Raw genomic sequence first — 21,534 nt, forward strand, 5'->3', positions numbered from 1 at the left:
GAATTCGAAAAAAAATCTTACGGACCACTGTGTATGATACACACTGCACCTATATGCCCTTTTGTTTCATACAAAATTGGTTTTATTTCTCCATATAAGTGTAAATAAATTTTGCGACCCTTGTGCACGGTCAGTTTTAGCCAAAGAGCATTATTTGAACAATCTTTGTACAGGGCTACAGTCCGATGTTTAACACCAAATGTTTAATCCCAAATCCCTGAGGTTTCAGATAACAAGTTTAAGAGTTATTCACATTATCTGTTTTTATAAACCACGTGACCCTTACAGTGTTTCCAGTTTTCACCCTAGGTGTATGATAGTGGTTTCAAATATGCAATTTGTTGTAAGCTATTCGGTATATTTACTTTAAAGTAGAAATAAAAACATCTGTTTATCCCTGGGGCGTTTTTACCCCAGTATCATGATTATAACAAACTTTCTTGAGAACCCGTACACCAAATATTCACACCATTACCTTGTGATGTAAGAACAGATTTTTTATTTATTGTTTTTAACTGAATAATTCTAAATGAAATATGTTACCACTGGCGCTGGCTGTTTTGACCCACGGGGCATGGTTTGAATGCTCCTTGTAGAGGACCAGAATGTGATGTTTAACACTAAAGATTTAAACCCCGTCCCCGATTCATGCGGTAAGTGATAAGAAGATGTTTACAGTAACTTTCTATATACGTTTATTAAAATCATGTGTCCCCTGGGGCATTTTAAGTCTTGACTACAGAATCATGACACTAAATAAACCTAGCACAAGACCACTACACGATGAAACAAACCAAATATTAAACCTCTTATTTTTGCGGTTTCACATTTTTTAAAGATATTTATTACATAATTCTTTATAAATCTGGTGCCCCCTGGGGCGTGGTCCGATTCAACCCCTTGCACACGATTTGAACAAACTTCGTAGAGTACTAATAAACAATGTTTCACACCAAATATTTACTTTCTGCGCCTTGCGGTTTCATTGGAGAAAATTTGTTTAAATTCCACTATTAAATCTGTTTTACGCACTTTGGACATACATACGGAGCGGGCCAATACCATTTTTACAACGTTAAAAGCCGGTCACTAAGGAATCATCTCAGTGAAGTTTCGTAAAAATCAGCTGAGCTGTTAAGATAGGATGTTGTTTGAAATAACTTGTTGATCACAACAGACTGACGACTGACGGCGACGGATTTAGGAGAGCCACCACCAACAATAGCTCAACATGAGCACTTTATGCTTAGGTGAGCTAAAAAATAACTGACATTCTTCGGTGTTACTCCACGATCCATTGTTTTCACATATGTATTGAACATGGGTCAGGCTGTCATTGTGACATCGAACTGTTAAAGTGTTGGTTGTGTCATTGTATAGCTCCATAAATCCGTAAGGTATGTTTACCCGACCACATTCTGAAATGTAATAACAGACAATTATTTTATTGATCTTAATTGTAATTACTATTATTGTAATGGGTATTCTATACACACTCATCTTATTCACGCTAAACATATTCAAAGAAAACAAGTTCTTTAAATCATATTGATGAATCAGGTAAAACATCTTGACATTATTTGAAGCAAAAAGATGCATCCATATATTAACACAGTTTATGTTTAATCACTCGTCTAACGCCAAGCAGCTTCCATAGGTTACAAATATGCTGCCTTTGAACATGCCGGGCATTAAGAACTGACTTGGATTGTAAACGAATAGAACGTTGGCATATATATATATGACATGTGCATGTTTTTATTTACTTCATTCCTGCAAATAAGCTTCGTCGTTCGTGAAGTTGTGGAAATAGGAAACTAATATTTAAGAAAACATAAAACACACAAGGTTTAACTTTTATATCCAAAATAACTTACGAGTGGTCTTAATTTTCAGCACAAAATTTACAAAATAAAATAATTGTTTAATTATTACACATGAAGAATTTTAATGCCTCTTTGAAGAAGAAGAGTTATAAAAACGATTGCTTTAACTGTGCTAAATCATTTTTGACTAAACTGCTTAACATTAAAATTATTTTTATAGCTAAATATTTTTTCTTAAATTTGTTTTGAATGGAAGGTTTGAACTAACTAAAGATGCTGCTTGCAAAGAATATGCTGCAGGATGATTACATAGACCTTTTTAATTCATTGTTGGATACACATTCTAATCTTAGTCCGGTTTTAAGATTTACTATTTTCATATTAATTTCAGCGCCTTTTTTTACTTGATATCAATATAAAAATATGCAAACGTAACTAAATATGTGTATAATAAAGTAAAATGAATAAAAATGTGCCGGTTTGTATTTCAAAATAGACAAGTACTAAAAAATGTCTTTGTAAATAACTCGACACATAATTGTACCTACCCATTTGATAATCAAATTTTCAAATTCGCACAGGTCACAGTATAGGCACCTATTTATTGATATTTAAAATATATATATATATATATATATTCAGAAGATTTCAAGGTCCGGAAGATGTCTTTAACGCGCCCCGTTTTTGGACATACACATATAAATGGCCCATGGAATTTAACATTCCTTCTTATTAAAATGTTATTAAAATGTTATTTGATCATAGTAAAATGAATCGAACATTACCTATTGTTAAGGTTGGAAAGTTTAATTTACACTACCATTGTTTGTAAGAACGAAATTAACAATGCAACTAATAGTGAACAATTGAACGTTTGCTTTTTATATTAATATTTGATGTTTTTACATATTTGAAAAACGTCATCATTTTTAGTATTTCTGTTAAAACGTTTAAACACTATGAGTAATGTTATTGTGTAGTTGGCATTCTGCTGGTATTTCCTGCTTCAAGTTATTTTTTTACTTTTAATTATATTGCTTAATAATTTTATTTTCAAGTTCAAACATAGGTTCCGTTTTCTTTCAGAATTTAATAGCTTTTAATTGATTTATTTGAAAAAAATATTTTTTATTTTAAAATTCTGACAGCTTCGTTTTAGCTTAAAAGAGGCATATGACGGTCAATGTCTACACTTTTGCTGTCAATGTTATCATGCTTGATAATAAACGTTATAGCGAAAAAATGCAAAACGTTTTTATCGAGAGTAAGTTGGTTACTTTTTCCTAGTTAATAAAGAGCAGTTCCTTATTCCTTATTCAAGCTAAATATAGTTGATAAAGTTGTTTAAGAAAAATAATAATTCAATTTTTAAATAAATCTTAAAATTATAATTAGATAACATTAATCTTATGTATTGCGATAACTGTTTATGCGTTTTTTTCGCGCTTGAATAGGATTTCGTGTTTAAACCAAACTAGTATTTTCTACTCCTAATATTCCTTATACTAACTTCATATAACCAACACATAAAACCTATCATTGTCTTAAATGATATATACAAATTCTATATTGTACATTTCAACATATTTGTTTGTATGTATACTCCCGTTCTTTCTTCGTGGCTGCATAAGGAAAAAGGAACCAGTTCTTTATTCCTTATTCAAATCGAAATAGGAACAGGCATTTTCTTACTAAACCATTAAATACAAATGAACCAAAGATACCAATTCATCAATGACAATTATTACAAATGCACATAAAGTATAAAAAATATTAATTGCAGTAATTTCTACTTTGTGTATTTAATAATAACCCATTTCTTTATTCAGTTTTTAACTTGTACCTTATTCTTTATTTAAATCGAATAAAGAACCGGCATTTTCTTTATACAAATACTAATTAAAATGAACCAAAAGGACCAAATCATCAAAACGCAGGTTTGACATAAACAATTTTATTGCAATACATTTATTTTAGTTGATCTTAAAGATAACCCAGTTTCTTAACTATGTTTGAATAAGGAATAATGGATTCGTTCCTTATTCTATATTCAAAGCGATGACTTAACAGGCATTTTCGTACTAACACAATAAACTAAAATGAACCAAAGGGGCCAATTAATCAGTAAAAATTATTGTAAATGCAGGTTAGTTATCAAAATAACAATTGCAGTACATTTTTTTCTTTGTTTTATTTAATAACAGCCCAGAAAAATAATCTAAATAATGTAGTTTGTAAAAACTTGTTTAAAATCTTATTTTCTGTCACATAGCGTGATATGAAAAAATACGGTTAATATAAACTTCGCAAAACTGCTGGATTAATGAATCAAGATGATTGAGCCTCGCCATAACGTATAAATATTTTATATTTGATTCGTCTTCATCAAGAATAGAGCGACGATGATATGACTAGTAAATATATATTACATGCTTTATATCTAAGCTTTTTTTATATCAAAAACGAGATATGGTTGATATTTGTAAGTTTAATTTCATTGAGCCTGAGAAAGATACAATAACAATTCCCGTGCTTTTGCAAAACTGCATATAGCCAGAGCAGTCACGAGAACGTCTCGAAATTGCCATAAAAGGTCTCATTTTTTGCATGCAAAACTATCAGTATTAATGGTCTATTTATAATGTGTCCCGATTACTATCTAAAGTGATCTTGCTTTTGAAACCGTCGTCAAGACTGTTAATATAGTATATGTCAGCTTTAGTGTGCATATTTCAAATGAACAATTCAATTCGAACAATTACTAATCTTTTACTTTTTATTAAGATGCAAAGTGTCGTTTGCTTAATCTTACATAAATAATACTTAAAATAGTACTTGTTTCATATTTCTTCATGGATGTCCAAATATTGTTGTGATTATTTAATATCAAACATATTCCATAAGCTTTAAGTTAACTGCTTAGATTAAATATAATACTTGTAACATATTTTCGATAATATGCCTATATTCGGTATTATGCAATACGTTATTAATCGTACCACGTTATTTTCTGTTTTGGTCAACATTGAAACCCTTTAAGAAATCCAATGCAATGTTAAAAAAATACCTTATTGTATAACATTGTAGTACTGACTTTGATCAAAGCGTTATTATTGTATATTGCTGTCATATAAATTCATGTATAATTAATGGTTATTTGTGTTGAATATTGGCAAACATAATTCTTTCAGTAAATGTATTCCTTAAAGATTGCTTCAATTGGATACGTTAAAAACTGAAAATATGATTTATATCAATATGTGTATATGTCATTCATAGGCAAAACTTAAATTAATCTCAGAGTACCTGTACATAACACTTTGACAGCTCCTTGTTCACAGCGGTAAGCGAAGTTTGGAGTTCTGTATGTGCAGTTGTTTATGTGACTTTCTTGACCGGAGCATTGCAAATCTCGTATCAAAGGATAGCGACCGCTCGTGTTGTATTGGTATTCAATGTCGAACAAAGAGGCACTGAAGACAAGATTCGGATTATGCGTTAAGTAGTAGTCTTGTCTCAGTGGACGTTTTTGAGTATGATTATTTTGTTATCAAAGCATCACTTATAATAAGAAAGTTCAGAGCGATGTAAATAATTATACGTATTATACGATTCAATATTTATGTATTAATCTGACCTACTTCAACCCTTTCATTTTGCAAAGGACTTGTGCATCTACAAATTCGAAATTATTTGGACATATTGTGCCAATTGTGTCCCCAACATGCAGTTCTACTCGTCCATCAAATGCGCTTGATCCGTCAACCAGTTGAATTGAGCTGATATTCAAAGGAAATCCTACAAAAAAAACTTAACGATATGTACATTTGCAATCATACTATAGTCACACATTTCAGGTAAAATTGTTTGATTTGGTTTTACTTTCAGTAAAACACTTCATGTCCCGAATCAATATCTAAAACAACAGTAACGCATTTAATAATAAGAACAATCATGTTCCGTACATGAAACTACTCTTCACGTAAACAAGTACGAATTTGCATTTGTGTGACCAAATACATATCAAAATCTTTATAAACCGATACCTTCACAGGCAACGAACAACTGATAATAGCATGTGTAAACAGTTGTGTAGCTGCATGAGCTCACGTGATCGACATTCGAAGGACATTGTACGTTCGCCATAAATCCGTTAATAGTGTTGTATCTCCATGTACTGTATTGTGCGATGTATCTAAAACAGATTTTGATATATTTTAATCTCGATCAATGTGTTTTGTCCGGAAATTAAGGGAAAAATATGCTTTTTATAAACCACTTTGTGATCTATATCAACCAAACTTAAGCATGCATCGTCCTATGGAATACTCTATACATTTCACATTTAAACGTTAAAGCGTAGCTTCCTATTAAATAATGAGATTGTTACGAAATCATTATAAAATAAGCTCAAGTAAAGATCACATGTTTACTATGGTAAACGATGAAATGAAGACATACTAGTACTTGAATTTTGCATATATACTGACATCGAACGGATTGAAAAACGTTCAGTATATTAATATTAGTTTTGAACGTGTACTTTTATTCTTCCACCATTAACACTATTACAGAATTAAACTTAATTATCATTTTTGACGACGTTTTGTTTGTTTTCAGGGACATAATAAGCTATTATATGTAGCGCTTATAACCTATTATACAACATGTACAGTCGCCACTTGACCTGGCTTAGTCAACTAGTGTTCTATACGAGGTAATATAATAAGAAAGAATCAAAGTTGGAATGCAGTTAAAGTCAGTGCGCCCATTTGACGTATGAAGCACTTAACAACAGTTGATTGAAAGCTCGACAAAGCCATACATTTTGGCATGTGTATTAACAAACACAGGAACTAGGAAAGTATTATATGCAGCTATGCAGCTGGAACGAAAATAAACAGCCTATAACCACAGATTTTCGTCTTACAACTTGACATTCAAAATAAAATACAGCAATATGCCTATCTTCACAGTATTTGTATACTTTGTTGACCACTTTCATCAAATCATTTCCATATCAAGAAAACAATGGTTACGAAGACATATTACAAAACTGAAACTTGAAATAAGTCAAAAATAACTTTCAAAATAAATTTAACATGATTTTTCAGGTAGACCCTCTACGATATTGCTTTAGACAGTTCGTATTCGTGAAACAACATTTACATAATGAACCTGGTTTGCTTACCTATCGGGATATAAACATAATTTTACCTGGGATATATTTATATATTTGTTTAAGTTTTTACTATATGCTATTGAGGAAAGTAAGCTACCAGCAGGGCGGCGTAATTTTCACCACAAATTAACAACAATTTTAACCAAAATTTTAACCACAACAATTTAAAATTGGAATTTCCACAAAATAATTATTTTACAAACTAACTACCAACTCGCCTGGGCCTTTTGGTTTTACGTTAAAAGTAATGTTTCAATTAAAATATATATTGACCATGTGTTCTTCTGGGGAAAGGCATTTTATGATCTGATAATATACACAAAAATATTAAACGCATGACCCTTGCGACTTAACATTTTTTTAAGTTTTCATTTATAAAAATCTAGCGACCCACGCTGTACTTTTGCCAAAGCGGCATGATTGATAAAAAACTAAGCAGAGGACTAAGCTACGAGGGTGCACGGCAAAGAGCAAAACCTCTCGAGCGTACACTTTCAGAGAAGATTTTTAACTTGTTCACTTTATACACATAAAGGAGATTAGTAAAGTTCAGTGCCGGACCAACTTTGACACTAGCGGCATGATTTGAAGAAACTTAGCGAAGGACAACCACAACATGTTACATCCCAATAACCAAACACCAAGATCATATAGTTTCAAAAGAGAAGCTTATTTATTTTATATTATACTATATACATTTGTTGATAACAAGTTATCCCAGGCAACAGTCCAATTTTGACCCCAGTAGGGACCATACAATTATTTATGCTAAATAATACGTTTTTACGCTTTTTCGTTTTACAGAAGATTTTTAAAGACATTTTTTCTTCGTATTCATAACTCTTGTGACTTGTAGGGTATCGCCATTTTCGAAAACAAGGGCTTGATTTTAATCATAGCGCATAGTTTATATTTCATTTGTATATATGTACTTGGCAAACGGCAGAATGCCGGATTTCCACTAAACTATGATAAGCATGATTTTAATACACAGTGTAGGTGACCACTATACGATCTCAGATTTAAAAGAAGAATGTCTTTAAAATTACCATTTATCAAACTATTTTAGCCTTCACGACGTTCACTACTGAGGATCGAAATGATTTGAACAGGTCTTTATTGCGTAGAAGTTTCATTAAAATCTGCCCAGCGGTTTAAGAGGAGATGTCGTTTGTAGTAAGTTTTCCATGACTGACGACGAAAGAATAAAGACGAACGCCGGAAAGCCACCTATCACAATACCCAGTGGGCATCAAACGTTTTACGAACGTTGCTGTAACGTAATATTTAGGTCACAACGTCGGCAACCATTACCGAACGTTGCCATAACGTTGCATACAAAACATTACCAGGACGTTTCATCATAACGTTGCAATGACGTTGCATTCTGGTCGCGAAATTAGTAACAACTTCCGAGCGTTTCTGCAACGTTGCACGCGAAACGTCGGTCGAACGTTTGAGAAGGATGTTGCAACAACGTTGCTTCAAGGTAATTGTCCACTCTTTTAGCGTTTGCAGTTTTTTTCTGCAGTTTTCACCCTTAAATTCAGTATCGCCGCTAGTTTTGTTTCCCTTGAATTTAGTATCGCCGCTAGGTGAAATGTAAACTGTATTTTTTTGTGATAATTATTTTGCTTGCAAGATAACATAAACATTTGTCAACTATCGATCTGTGGACTTTAAACGACAGAATATTTAAATAGAAAGAAAAAATTACAGTACTTTATAATAATTCAGTCCCTGCATCTCATGAATATAAAGATTATTTCTTGTAAATTTTAGAAATTCAATTTTTATAAATTTTACAGATCAGTTGCAAGATGCTGAAGATCAACTTTTACTCAAAATCGCTGGATAAAATAAATTGTTTAGGATTAAGTTAACAAAATTTGGTGAAATGTTCAATTGTCGCGGTGATGTAGTGGATGAGGTATTCGGTTAGCGATCGGGAGTTGGTGGGTTTGAATCCCACTCAGGAAGCATTCTCATTATCTCCTCCATACACTCGACAGTGTCCATATCTGCATATAATACTCGAAAGAGAGAGAGATAGATCGATACATATGTTTTGTTTTTACATACTTGATAGTAAATATATAATTAATTTAAAATTTAAAAATACTGCAACGTTTAAATGCAACCTAAATACAACGTTGTAGCAACGTTGGGAATAAACGCCATGACTTTCATATACACCATTGTAACAACCAAACTGCAACGTTTGAATGCAATCTTAATACAACGTTGCAGCAGCGTTGGGTGCCCACTGGGAAGCTCACTATGAGCACTATATGCTCAGCTGACTTTACAACTGACTCATGGTTTGACCAAATTTTAGCCAAGATTTGTAACGAAAATAAATTGGAATATACTTAATGCGGATCATTTGATGATGATGCATGCCAAATATGTATGTGTTGGTCAATCGTTACAGTCACAATGAAGTTATTTTACTTTTTTGAAAACAAATCACATAAATCTTGCCCCAGGCCAATCTAAAATTAGAAACCTTATAAATTTACTCTTTTTTTTGTATTGAATGCCCCCAGATGATCCCAGTGTTAATACCTATGTGTTTATAATTCGAGATCTGTATAAAAGTAGTCAATAAGAACAATTTCTTTTGATAGTGCTTTTGTAATTTCTTGGTCAATTACATTTCAGATTCACTACTATTGTTCACGTATAGACCGATAAGCATGAAGTAAATACAACCTTTCGATAACTAAAAGTGAAAAACACAATATACGAAAAAAATAATGTCAATAATTTAAACTCAAATACAGGTCCCTGTTACTTCAAATATGTCATTAGGTTTTCAATTGCTAGCTCGGTCAGAAAGTCAATATGCAAAGGGACAAATCAATTGGCAGTACACATTGTGACAATACACTGTCTTCTCTTGTCCGTTTTTTATAAAATATTTAAGCTTCAAACATTCATATAAAGTGTTCATCTGACTTTCGCTCCAGTTTCATGATCATGAAATGTTTACTTATATTTCAGGAAACAAGGATTGCATCTTGATTTGTTAAAAATGGTGATTGCGGATTAACGTAATGACACGTATTCAATGAAAAGTATTTCAAACGGTATACATAAAGATAAAAGTTTGTACTTAAACTTGCACATTTATTTACTGTGTCATGAATTTTCTTATTTATTGGCAAATTGTAAAATTTCAAAAATGTTTGAAAAAATTTAGTTAATTTCCCGATCGCGAAGCAAAATATAAACAAAGTCAGTAAAACAGACTGCTGAGGGTTATCCCGCAAATGTCCAGATAGGTTAAAATCCCCCTTCCCCGTCCCCCCCCCTTCACACACTCAATTTGCTTCTGAACTTACTTTTTTACTTTGAACCATTTTAGAACTCAGGTGACATAGCATGAGAACACATGTTTTAATAAAGTTTGATGTTGATTGGGGAAAAGGATTTGTTTTCTAGAGTGTTCACAAGATTTAAAAGCCATATGAGGCACACTGCGGCCCCTTGTTACCAGGTTTTTTCAAACGCCGGAACAGCTTTCAAAATATATTTCATAGGAATAATTTCTGAAAATTGGACGAACCATGCGACGTCTGGAGTATTCACATGGATTTATTTTAGCCATATAAGGTAAACTGTCCCGCAATTGTGCAGCCATGTTTAACAACGGACTAAAACCAGTTTCAAACTCGGCCGAGTAATCATAACATAACATTTTCTGAGCATGTGTAATGACAATTGGACACAACGTGCGATTTCTAAAGTGTTGTCAACGTTTCAGTGTAGCTATGAAAGGAAAAGTGCGCCACCTGCTTGGCGTGTATTTTAATTGACCTGAACAATTTTCGAATTCCAACACGATATCATTACAACAAATATTTTTAGCGACTTCCATGACGAGTAAAAAAATATATGCCTTCTAGCGGGTTCTCAAGCTTTTTATTTTATTAGCCTTAAGACTGTGTGTTTGTACCCTACGTGACCTAGTTACTCGGCTTAGATATGATTGAGGAACATTTTCTGACAAAGTTTTATAATAATTGTTTAATAAATTCGTTGGGCCACCAAACTTGTTTTGAGTGTTCACAATATTAACGACACATGGCGGACAGGAGGCGGACGACGGGAAGAAGAAGATCACAAAAGCTCACATCGGCACGTTGTGCTCAGATAAGCTAAAATGTTTAAGCCATAAACCACTCAGACGAAATCTTCTTTAATGAAATTCGTCCAATTGAATACAAACATCTTTGAAGTATTAACATTATTGACTAGGAGATGGTCAGTTGTGCTTATTCAGATAACAGTGTAGTAAAGATAGGATAAACGTGTAAAAATAAACCCAATTATTTTATGAAATTTGAATTATAAGTTGAGGTTTTTATTATGACCTCGTTTTTGTCAAAAAAAATAAACAAATGTGTCAATATCAGAGATAAATGGAGGTATTTTAGTTTAATAAACTTAGAAAATAGAAATTTAAGTATCTCAAAATTATCAAATAAATTAAACTTCATAAATAAGTCTTCCTCTTCTAAAAACACTTACTTTAGTCCTTTCATTGTACAAAACACAGAAGCGGAAGAGTAATAATGGCGACCGTTTACGATCGAGTAACCACACACTGGACCCCAGGTATCTCCGACAAGCACTTCTACACCTCCATCATACCGGCCGTCTCCTCCAACAAAGCGAACGTCTCTCACATCTGCAACATTATATAGGCACACATAGACGTGTTCAAAATTATTTGTGGAAATATGTGTACTTCTAATTAGTTCTAGTTAACTTTGTATTTCCGTTTTTCACGTTATTAACAAATAATGTAAATACTTAGTAAAACTAATCAGACCGGTACGACATGGTTAGTCGTACACGTTTTCTTGGTCTGAATACTATATTACAAATTTAATTGAAGGCAAGCTGCTGGTTTAAGTGATGTGGCCACTTTTAAACACTTTTATTTTAATTTTATTCTTCTAACAAAATACATAAGATCGGAAATCATATACTCATGCCTTAGTGGTTTAGCTGCACAACCAATATATATAAGTCATTCAATGCATGAAAAGCAGGAACATACTATAAAATGTATTTAAAACACAAACACTTTATTAATTAGTATGTTAACGTTAATAAGGCCACAAAGGACTTGTATCAGCTGGCATATGAAACGAGGTTCAGTTTCGGTTTCATTTTCGTCGAACGGCATATCGATGCCGTTCTAGCCAAACTATGACGTCATTTTGTAGTTGACAAATAAAGGCAACATCGGTAAGAATTGTTCAAAACAGTGACGTCCTTCGGCAAAACTCTTTAATGAAAAAGCAGTACGGTCATAATAATTACGTTTACATTTCCATACGTTTTGGATTTGTAGTGACGGTTGTTCCGCTAAAGAACTTAATTATAATGAAATTATAATGAAATTTCACCATATGGCCCTCTATCCAAATACTGAGTTTATCAACCTTAGTTAAGTCTTTTTTTAGTAATCGCATGTTTCCGAAAAACAGATCCAAATACCAAGTTTCATCGACCTAGCTTACAAACTGTTTGATTTATCGCAGATTCCATATTTTAATTTTAATTATCTCTAAAACCACAACATATGTAACCATTGTAATGAGAATTATTGCCTGATGAAAAAGGCAATGACATGCATACTTCCCATATCATCCTCTATCCACGTACAAAGTTTCATCAAACTAGAATTAGCACTTTTTAAATTATTGCAGGATCCAGATATTAGCGTTAAGATATTTTCGTACCATAGAAATCACAGTTAAATACCTTGCATATTTTACATAAGGCCCTGGCTTAAGTACTTTTTGAGTTATCGCAGACATACGGAAAGACAGACGGACGGACGCATAGACGAACAGAATAAATCTTTAATCCCGTCGTGTTACACCGATAGGGGACATAAACAAGCAAATAATCAGGTTTGTAGTATGATGTTCGTAGTGGATTTGTTGACGGAATGTAATTGTAAAAAACACCTAATGGTCCGCATGTAGGACCATACTCTTCCCAACTGCCATTGAGTGCACATCGATACACGAACTGAAATGTAGATGCCCCGTTGCTGCAGTTGCCTGTGTAGAGATCACCATTGCTGGTAATGTTGACATGCTCTAACAATCCAAAATTATTTGATGCAGATCGTGAGCAACCTGAAAACAGTTCATAAAAGAAACACTATCATAAGTTTTGAGTCAGACAAAAGTTACATTTGTTGAAAAAGAATGACATTTGACGTTATTGTATGATTCCTTGCAACAAACGTGCACACGCACTTATCCCATTATAACATCCGATGCAAATTAATTGCAAATACAACGTGCTAACAAATACACATATATTTGTCCCGTTGTATTACCTGTGCACATCAGACCAACATCCGATGAATGTGTACAAAATAAACCCGTGTACTTGGAGCAGTTGTGGATGGTTTGCTCTGTTCCATCGCAGTAAACTCCTGAGTAGTGTATGGGACCAACGCCAAATCCATAGCGACTGTCCGTGAAGTAATCAAGGGCACTTTGCGAATAAAACAAAGAAATAAACGCTTAGCATATCAAACAATTTCAATTCCCATAAGTTCTTATAGCTTGTAAAATAGGCATTTTTAAACGTATAACAAGAGATATATATTGTACCTCAAATTTACGTGAAGCATTCTGCATAGTACATCTGCCACACGGAAGTCGAACCAGCGTGCATCGCAAATAGTTCCCCAAGTACCATTGATTCGAATCTCTACTCGTCCTTCTAGCTCACTATTACCGCCAATCAATCGAATGTCTTTGTTGGTAAAGTTATCTAAAATTAACAAATAATTGCAACTCATTTTCCTGATGCAACATGCGAACGTTATATTTCATTCACATTTGTTAAACGCGTGCGATGAAATCACAATGAGCACACTTTCCTATTATATTATAAATTAGCAATGTTTCAGTATATTTTCAATACATAATATAACATATTTACCAAAAAAAAACTTACATGATCGGACTGAAACATCTTCTGTCAATACAACACTGTTCGACCCGAAGACAACTGAAATAAAATATTCCAGAACATGGCACACCATTAAATGCTACATTATATTTTAATCGCTACTGGAATCAAAAATAAAGTTATTATTGTTTTATTCTTGTAGATTATTAATATTATTTTAGGTTGAAAATTATTAAAGAAAATAATATGTTCATGTTTTGTTGAAATCAAGTACGTACTTTGTTTTTCTCTGATATATCCTATAAACCGTAGGATGGCATAATATACATTAAAATAAAATCTTACCAAGAATGCACGCGATAATCAGCATCCTTGTGAAGATTCTCGTATAGTTCAATCCAAATGCTCGTTAGGTTCTATGCATGGCTGTAGGGAAAATACGATCATAATTACTTCACGGAGGTCAGGAATATAACTCAAAAGTCTACCTGAGGAGCCCACAATTGTTTTTAAGGTTTAGATATGTTATCAGATAAGTTGACTGTCTGTTCTCTCTTCGCATATTTTCTATTGAAATGGTATTTTGCATCCAAAATCAAAGTTTAAGAAAAATGTACCGCACAATTAAGGTCTTGTGAACATAAGTATTGAGAATATGTAAAAATGATGGATAGTTCATAATCAACTCGTAACCCACCATATGTTAACATAGTACACACACAGACCAGTCAGAAATTACTCGCACACACCTCTGAATTTCAAAAACGTTTTGTATTAGGTATAACACATGGGAAATTTTACTTGAGAAATTAAATGGACGTGTTCGCTCTTTATTTTCAATGTCATCGAATTCATGTATTAACAATTTGAATAGTCTTCATATTTTATAATATTTACCAGCATATAATATCTTTAAAAAAAAGATATTAGTCGTATAATCTGATTTTGAAAATACAGGTTGAACATTTCCATTTTGAAATTATAAAATTTAAAGTATAAGTATTTATCTTGTTCAGTTGGTTGTAGATTATCCACCACGTAAAATGTTTGTTATGCAGCGTATTTCATATCGAATTTTCTATGCACGTTTGTGAACTTACATATTCTTGAATTTGCAGAATATAAGACATTCCAGAAATAATCCATATTACATGTATATATATATATATATATATATATATATATATTTATATACATGCCCTTTTGTTGTGAAATGTATTTGGTGAGTTTGAGCATAAAATGGCGACGCTTGCCTAGGAGTAGTTTTATTTGTGTCGAGGCGCATATTTTGCAATTCTTGACAAGCCTGAATAAAAACAGTAAGATGACTTGGTTCTAAAAATTGCGCAAACCTCCTTATATTTACTTATATAAAGACTAACTTACGTGAAACAAACAAACATATCAGGCACCCTTGTATAAGGCCGAATGCAGCTTAGAGGTATGATGGTAATATATTCAAGCTACAAACTTGCATACGTAGATATAAAGCATGACACATCAAATCATTATTGTATGTGTCCTCAAATAGCATTTATGTATCTTGCATTAGTTTCCTAAATATTTAGAAATACGTGGTATATAAGCATTTAAGTATGACGAAGTTTTCTTTCCACACATTCAAATCACTCATTTATATCATATTGCGTTTCGGCAATAAAAAATCAAATTGCGATTCATTTGGATGGAAACTGTGTTATTTAAAGCAATCGGACTAACGTCGGTAACATATTCTGACTTTGATTGCCAATCTGCAGACAGGCTGTGTGACAATTAACCTTGATCTCCTGCGAGATGGTAATTTTACGTTTTTTTAAAGAAAGTACACAATGTTTGTACTGGAACGCTGGCTTATGCAAACCGCAATAAATTATATTTTAGTATTTCAAAATAAACAAAACTACAGTTTTTATTCAATTACAAATAATGCTCTAATGTAGAGCAGACAGGTACTTAATGTACACAGATATAGGAAATATGTGAAGATTCGTTTACACGAGACTGTCACAGAGTCCGTTTGGTTTATTATATAAAAAGAGTAAACACGTCGGTATTGGCGTTAACTAGTTCGTTGTAATTTTTTCCTTAAGTAAACAATGCAAAGATTGTTAAGTAATTATACATAACATTCCTCGTTAATATTGATAAGTTGGTTAAAGATTGGTTAAAGATTGCGAGAATAAAATGTTTACAAGAAAACTGTATACACTCGATTTAACATCAAAACATGGCAAATGAATTTATCTTGTTTATGAAATAAGCCTATTCATATACACATACTTCCACACCCAAAGATAAATCTTGAGTATTAATGTTAAATTTAAAAAACTTGCTACTCTTTATACTTGCAAACTTGTAAAACCTAACATACTATTTTTTAAAAATTTAACATTAAAAAACACGTTGATTCGAGAGAGTGGTCTTGTGGTGTCGCCATGTGTCATTTGACTAATATTCTGAAAAAAAAATTACTTGCAAATTAACTCATGGAAACATAGAGGCACAATATGCAAAACAAACAATATTTTGAATATAAGGATACGTTAGTCAATTCAGTACACTACGTATGCATACGATCAGTGTAGATCAATTGCATGAAGAATGAATAAGTACTTAAATTATCGCAAACTGTTATCTAATAATGGTGTTTATGATTAATTATATTTGATTACGTATACTTCAATTCATCAGTCGCAAAATGGAAAAGTGATGCTGAAGGTTATCAGTTTTTATTTTCTTTTCCCGTTCAAGAATCACAATTTCTTCATGGCATATTAAATACCCTATTAAACACAGTAAGAATAATACTGTGTATTTTCAAATTGACAAATGTTTGGCTGTTTTGACTTAAAATAAAAGAAGGCTTTGATAGATATGGCAGGGTACTTAAAAGGAAAACCCAGTCGTGACATTTTAATATATATAAACTAATAATTGTAAAAAATACGGTATTTTAGAACTTTTCTTTTTTCGTCAATCGCGTTTGACGGTCCCTTTAATATAATATTAACATTTTATGGTAATGGAATATACGATTTAACTTATCGATGGGCAATACATTACGGATAATATTAAAACCGGAACGATCTGACAAGGATGCGTATATCAATCCAACAGTGATGTTGCAGTTTAATCAAATTCGGAACAATTCTGTCTGGGATCTCGGGTGGAGAGAAAAGTGTAAAGGACTGATAATAGGACGAACGGAAGGATACAAGGATGGAGAGACATCGGTGATGAACGTCATTATCGGAGATATTTGTTTTAGATCGCCGTAAACCCACACTGTTGTATCTGTTTATCGATTTTTAATGGGATTTGATAGTTTTACACTCAACCAGCTTTGCAGAGAGAACTCATTTTTGTTCAAGTGTTTGTCTACGTTTAACATTTTGAGGTTAAATAAATGATGTGCTTATCTTACAAAACACGAAACAAAAAAACATGTAATTCGCTTTGTCGCCGAATAATAAAGGTATGCAAAATGGTGTGATACAACACGTCATAGTAACGTAAGTGTTGAATCTAAGTGTGTATACGAGTAAATAGGAAGTGTCGTTTTGTTATGATAAATACGTTTGTAATGCATGTATCGTTATGACAAAGACGTTAATTAGAATATAATATGTAACAAACGACTTCATTATACAATAAAGGTAGTTGCTTATTTTTGTCTTTGATTGCTTTCCATGCGTTATCAACTTATAAGAAACAATCGCGGAAGAAATAAGTATACTGTTCATATTTATCGCACGATTCGTTGGCAATTTATTATTCTTATGATTATGTTATCTATTGATGCGAGTTGGTTTTAATACATTTGTGGGACTTGTTTAAGTCTCAAAATTGTTTATTTGAACTTGTATAGTTCTGAAAGAGAGGAATACGAAAAATTTACCTGCACGGGTAGTCATTAAGAGTCTCAGGCGCTTAATAGTTAGGTACCATCAAACAACTGTCAACTTACATTCTCTAGTTAAAGCAATAATGTAGGCTATACAAATAATTTAAACGCGTGCCAAACTCGGAGTTAATTACAATGTCAATGGTAATATGATATTCACAGTCAGACAGTTATGTATAACATTTGTTTGCTTCTTACACGGATAGTTGATTGTATTAGTGACATTTGTGTGTATTATATTGTTGAAATGATTTATTATAATCAATTGAAAATGAAAGTTGATGAATACTTGTCTTTATATCAACACCAGATCCTACCTAAAAATAGTTAGTCCGACGAACCAAACCCGACCCTACACAAGCAATAATACCAATAACTAAACAGTAATTAGTGCGTCACTATTGCTTTGAGATTTTATTAGATTAAATTATGAAAATTCGTTTGAAAAGAGTGCCTTTTTGGAATTGTAAATGTTCTACACTTTTTAATTTTATTATGCACTTAGTATAAAACCTGTTACTATATGTATTCTCACAAATTTTAAGAGTGTTAAAAATAATAAAGATCATTATATAGACTCAAACCAAAATGAAAACATACCAACAACAGTTATTAGTAATTTCAAGTTTCACAAAAGGTACCAAAGTGACAGGGAAAGTAACTTTACGTGTGATTATATGTTCTATCATTTAAGAACTGTTACATATTTCTATATTAAACGAATGTTGTTTTAGAAAATAATTAAGAAATCTTCTAAAAAAACAGAGAGTGTTTTGCTTTTACAGTTCTTATTAACAGTGGAAAAATAAATAATTTGTTCCAACTCGAATCTAACAGTGCGTCTGCCATTGTGTTTGTTTAGACAGGTAGCATTTTGTGCATTTTCTGCCAAACAATAAATTCAACAGATTATTTTTTGACAGTTAACCGCTTCTCTTAAGTCTTGAATAGCAAAAATACACGGAATACTCCGTACCGAGATCTTTAAAGTCCAGGGCCCGTATTCACCAACCGCCTCAGTATTATGGATAAAATTTCCTCAATTATCTAAGAATTTACCTAAGGCAAAAATTTCCTTAACTTTCTTACTAAGTAAGTCCCTTAGGTAGAACCTAAGGTAAGATTTGTCCTTAAATACTTAGGAAAAATTAATGGGTTTTCGTTTAAAGATAATTATATAACTTGAATCGTCAAGCCAAAAATATTACTATATTTAGAACATGACGTTGAAAAGTGCTCGCAAAATGGCGGAATGTTATTAGCGGACAAATGTGTTGATAAGAAAAATCTTAAAATTACTTGTAGATGATGATTAAATAATATAAAAAGTGCATAATGAAAGAGGTTTACGCTTCCGGCATCTGTCGAAACAGCTGTCACAAAATATCTGTATCGATTTTATGCTGTTGTCGTCGATCTCTTAATCAACAACAAACATGTTCTGGTCGTGTACGTAATTCCGGCCTGTACGTAAAAAATCGGCCACCCTATTAAAAGCGTTTCATCGATACCGACTACACTTTTGTGATCCGTATCATCAAAAGCACTTGCCATAGCTACAGGATTCCAAAGATTGCACAAATCATGTAAGTATAACCCTGTTTATTTTCGGGTTGAAAAGTCAGTTTCATAACAGGGAACGTTTGAGCACGTGGGGATTATGACGTCATCGAGCGTGGTCTTGAATCACTGATAATGAGGTGCGACATGGGGGAATACTTAACTTTAATTTGTATTCTGGGTTGGACCATTATTCATTACCGACGTAGACAACCTAATGATATAAAATTTTAATTACAGATATGAAGGCCTTTTTTTCACAATACGTAAGTTTGTTTGAACTCGTTTATCTGGTATCAAATAGTATTGTTCTCGCTAAATATTATGCATTTTAAAAGCTATACGAGTCCCGGCCAAATTTTCAATTCAAGGGAGGTAACTCCGACATAAAACATTGATTGATAATAACACAATACACTCCCTTATTACTGTGCATTATAATAGAGAATGGTTAATGAAAACCTGTTGAAGAGTCATGCTATTTTATGTAACGTGTTGTTATTTGGACGCGATAGCGTACAAATAATGTAGCGAGTTTTGCAAGTCAGTATGAGCTTAGGGGGCAGTCTACAGTTTTTCTTGAAAATCACCAGGCCGACAACCACTGGTCTGCAAAACACCCTCAAAACAAGGCCTTCAGTCCCAACCTGAAAATAGATTCAGACAATATTCAGTGCAGCTCATCAACAGCTTGCAAATAAAGCACAAAACAATGCAGAAAAAGCACTTTAAACTGGTATCTGGGGTAAAATAGACCTTTTCGGAGGTCTCGGAACTTGCCCGTAAAAACCCCATTTTCAGATAAACCCGGCAATCACATTTATCTTTCCGGGTAAGAATACGCACACAGTGGACAACATGCTTTGCACTATCACAGCAAATGCTTTCAAACTGAGCCAGACAAAATGGGTCATTACCATTGAACTTTTTTGCACTGCTAACTTATTTAAACCCACCGTTGAAATCTATCAAATTCCGGCTGCTTTAAGCAGGAAGTACATTTGTTTACATCTCACTGAGCATGTTGTTGTTGTTGACTAAAATTCAGGTAACTTAGTTTCGAATTACTGAAAACATGTGAAATTACTAGAATATTGACCATTTATACTTACATTTAAGCTCCTGGAGTCAAAAAACAATTTTGTTTAGGTCATACGCCTTATGTTCAGGAAATTGACCGGGGCCAATGCGCAAATAGGGCTACAAAACTGTAGACTGCCTCCTTAAGATAGCAGTCCAAAGTTTTAAACCCATCGAAATTTGAATTATTTGTACTCTTCAGTCAATTCTGGATGAAACTGGGTGGTTTTCTTTGTAATATAATTGCAATGTACAATTTAAGACTATTTTTAGTGAGCATATCAGCGGCAGCATTTTCACGCAACTTTTTGGTCATTCTTTCGGTATTCTCCGCAAGTCTAAAAATCACTCAATTTGCACAGATATGAGAAGTAGATATAATCATATTGCCAAAAATCACTCACAATGAGTGTCAGCTTACATCCTGAGTCAAAAATTACTCACTACACTGGTCAAAGTTAAAAAAAAAAAATGAATTTTGATGTTTTTCCCCTTCAAATCAGTGTTTTTTACTCACTTTTCATCAAAGTGTCTGCACATTTAGGGGTTAAATGGTTTGAAAGGCACTAAATGTTGTACGTATAGTTGAAATAAGTCAGCTTAGTCTTTCTTGCATGAACAACTAAGCATATCGCACAAAGAAACAAAGACTGCGTCTCTAAAGCAGATGTGCGTACCAAGCAAAATAGGGTTTTCTTCAAAAATCAGGCTTACCTCCCCCTACTGGAATGTTAATATCTCTGCTAAAATTGCTCAGAATTCAATGGGAAAGCTGTTTTCAGGTGTTGATGACTCTATTTTATCAAAACATGTCACCTTTGACTATGGGGCGTTGGGTGTGAAATTTGGGATATTTACCTTAAGGGGGCAGTCTACAGTTTTTCTTGAAAATCACCAGGCCGACAACCACTGGTCTGCAAAACACCCTCAAAACAAGGCCTTCAGTCCCAACCTGAAAATAGATTCAGACAATATTCAGTGCAGCTCATCAACAGCTTGCAAATAAAGCACAAAACAATGCAGAAAAA

Source organism: Dreissena polymorpha, chromosome 1, assembly GCF_020536995.1.
Source record: "Dreissena polymorpha isolate Duluth1 chromosome 1, UMN_Dpol_1.0, whole genome shotgun sequence".
Classification (NCBI taxonomy): Eukaryota; Metazoa; Mollusca; class Bivalvia; order Myida; family Dreissenidae; genus Dreissena; species Dreissena polymorpha.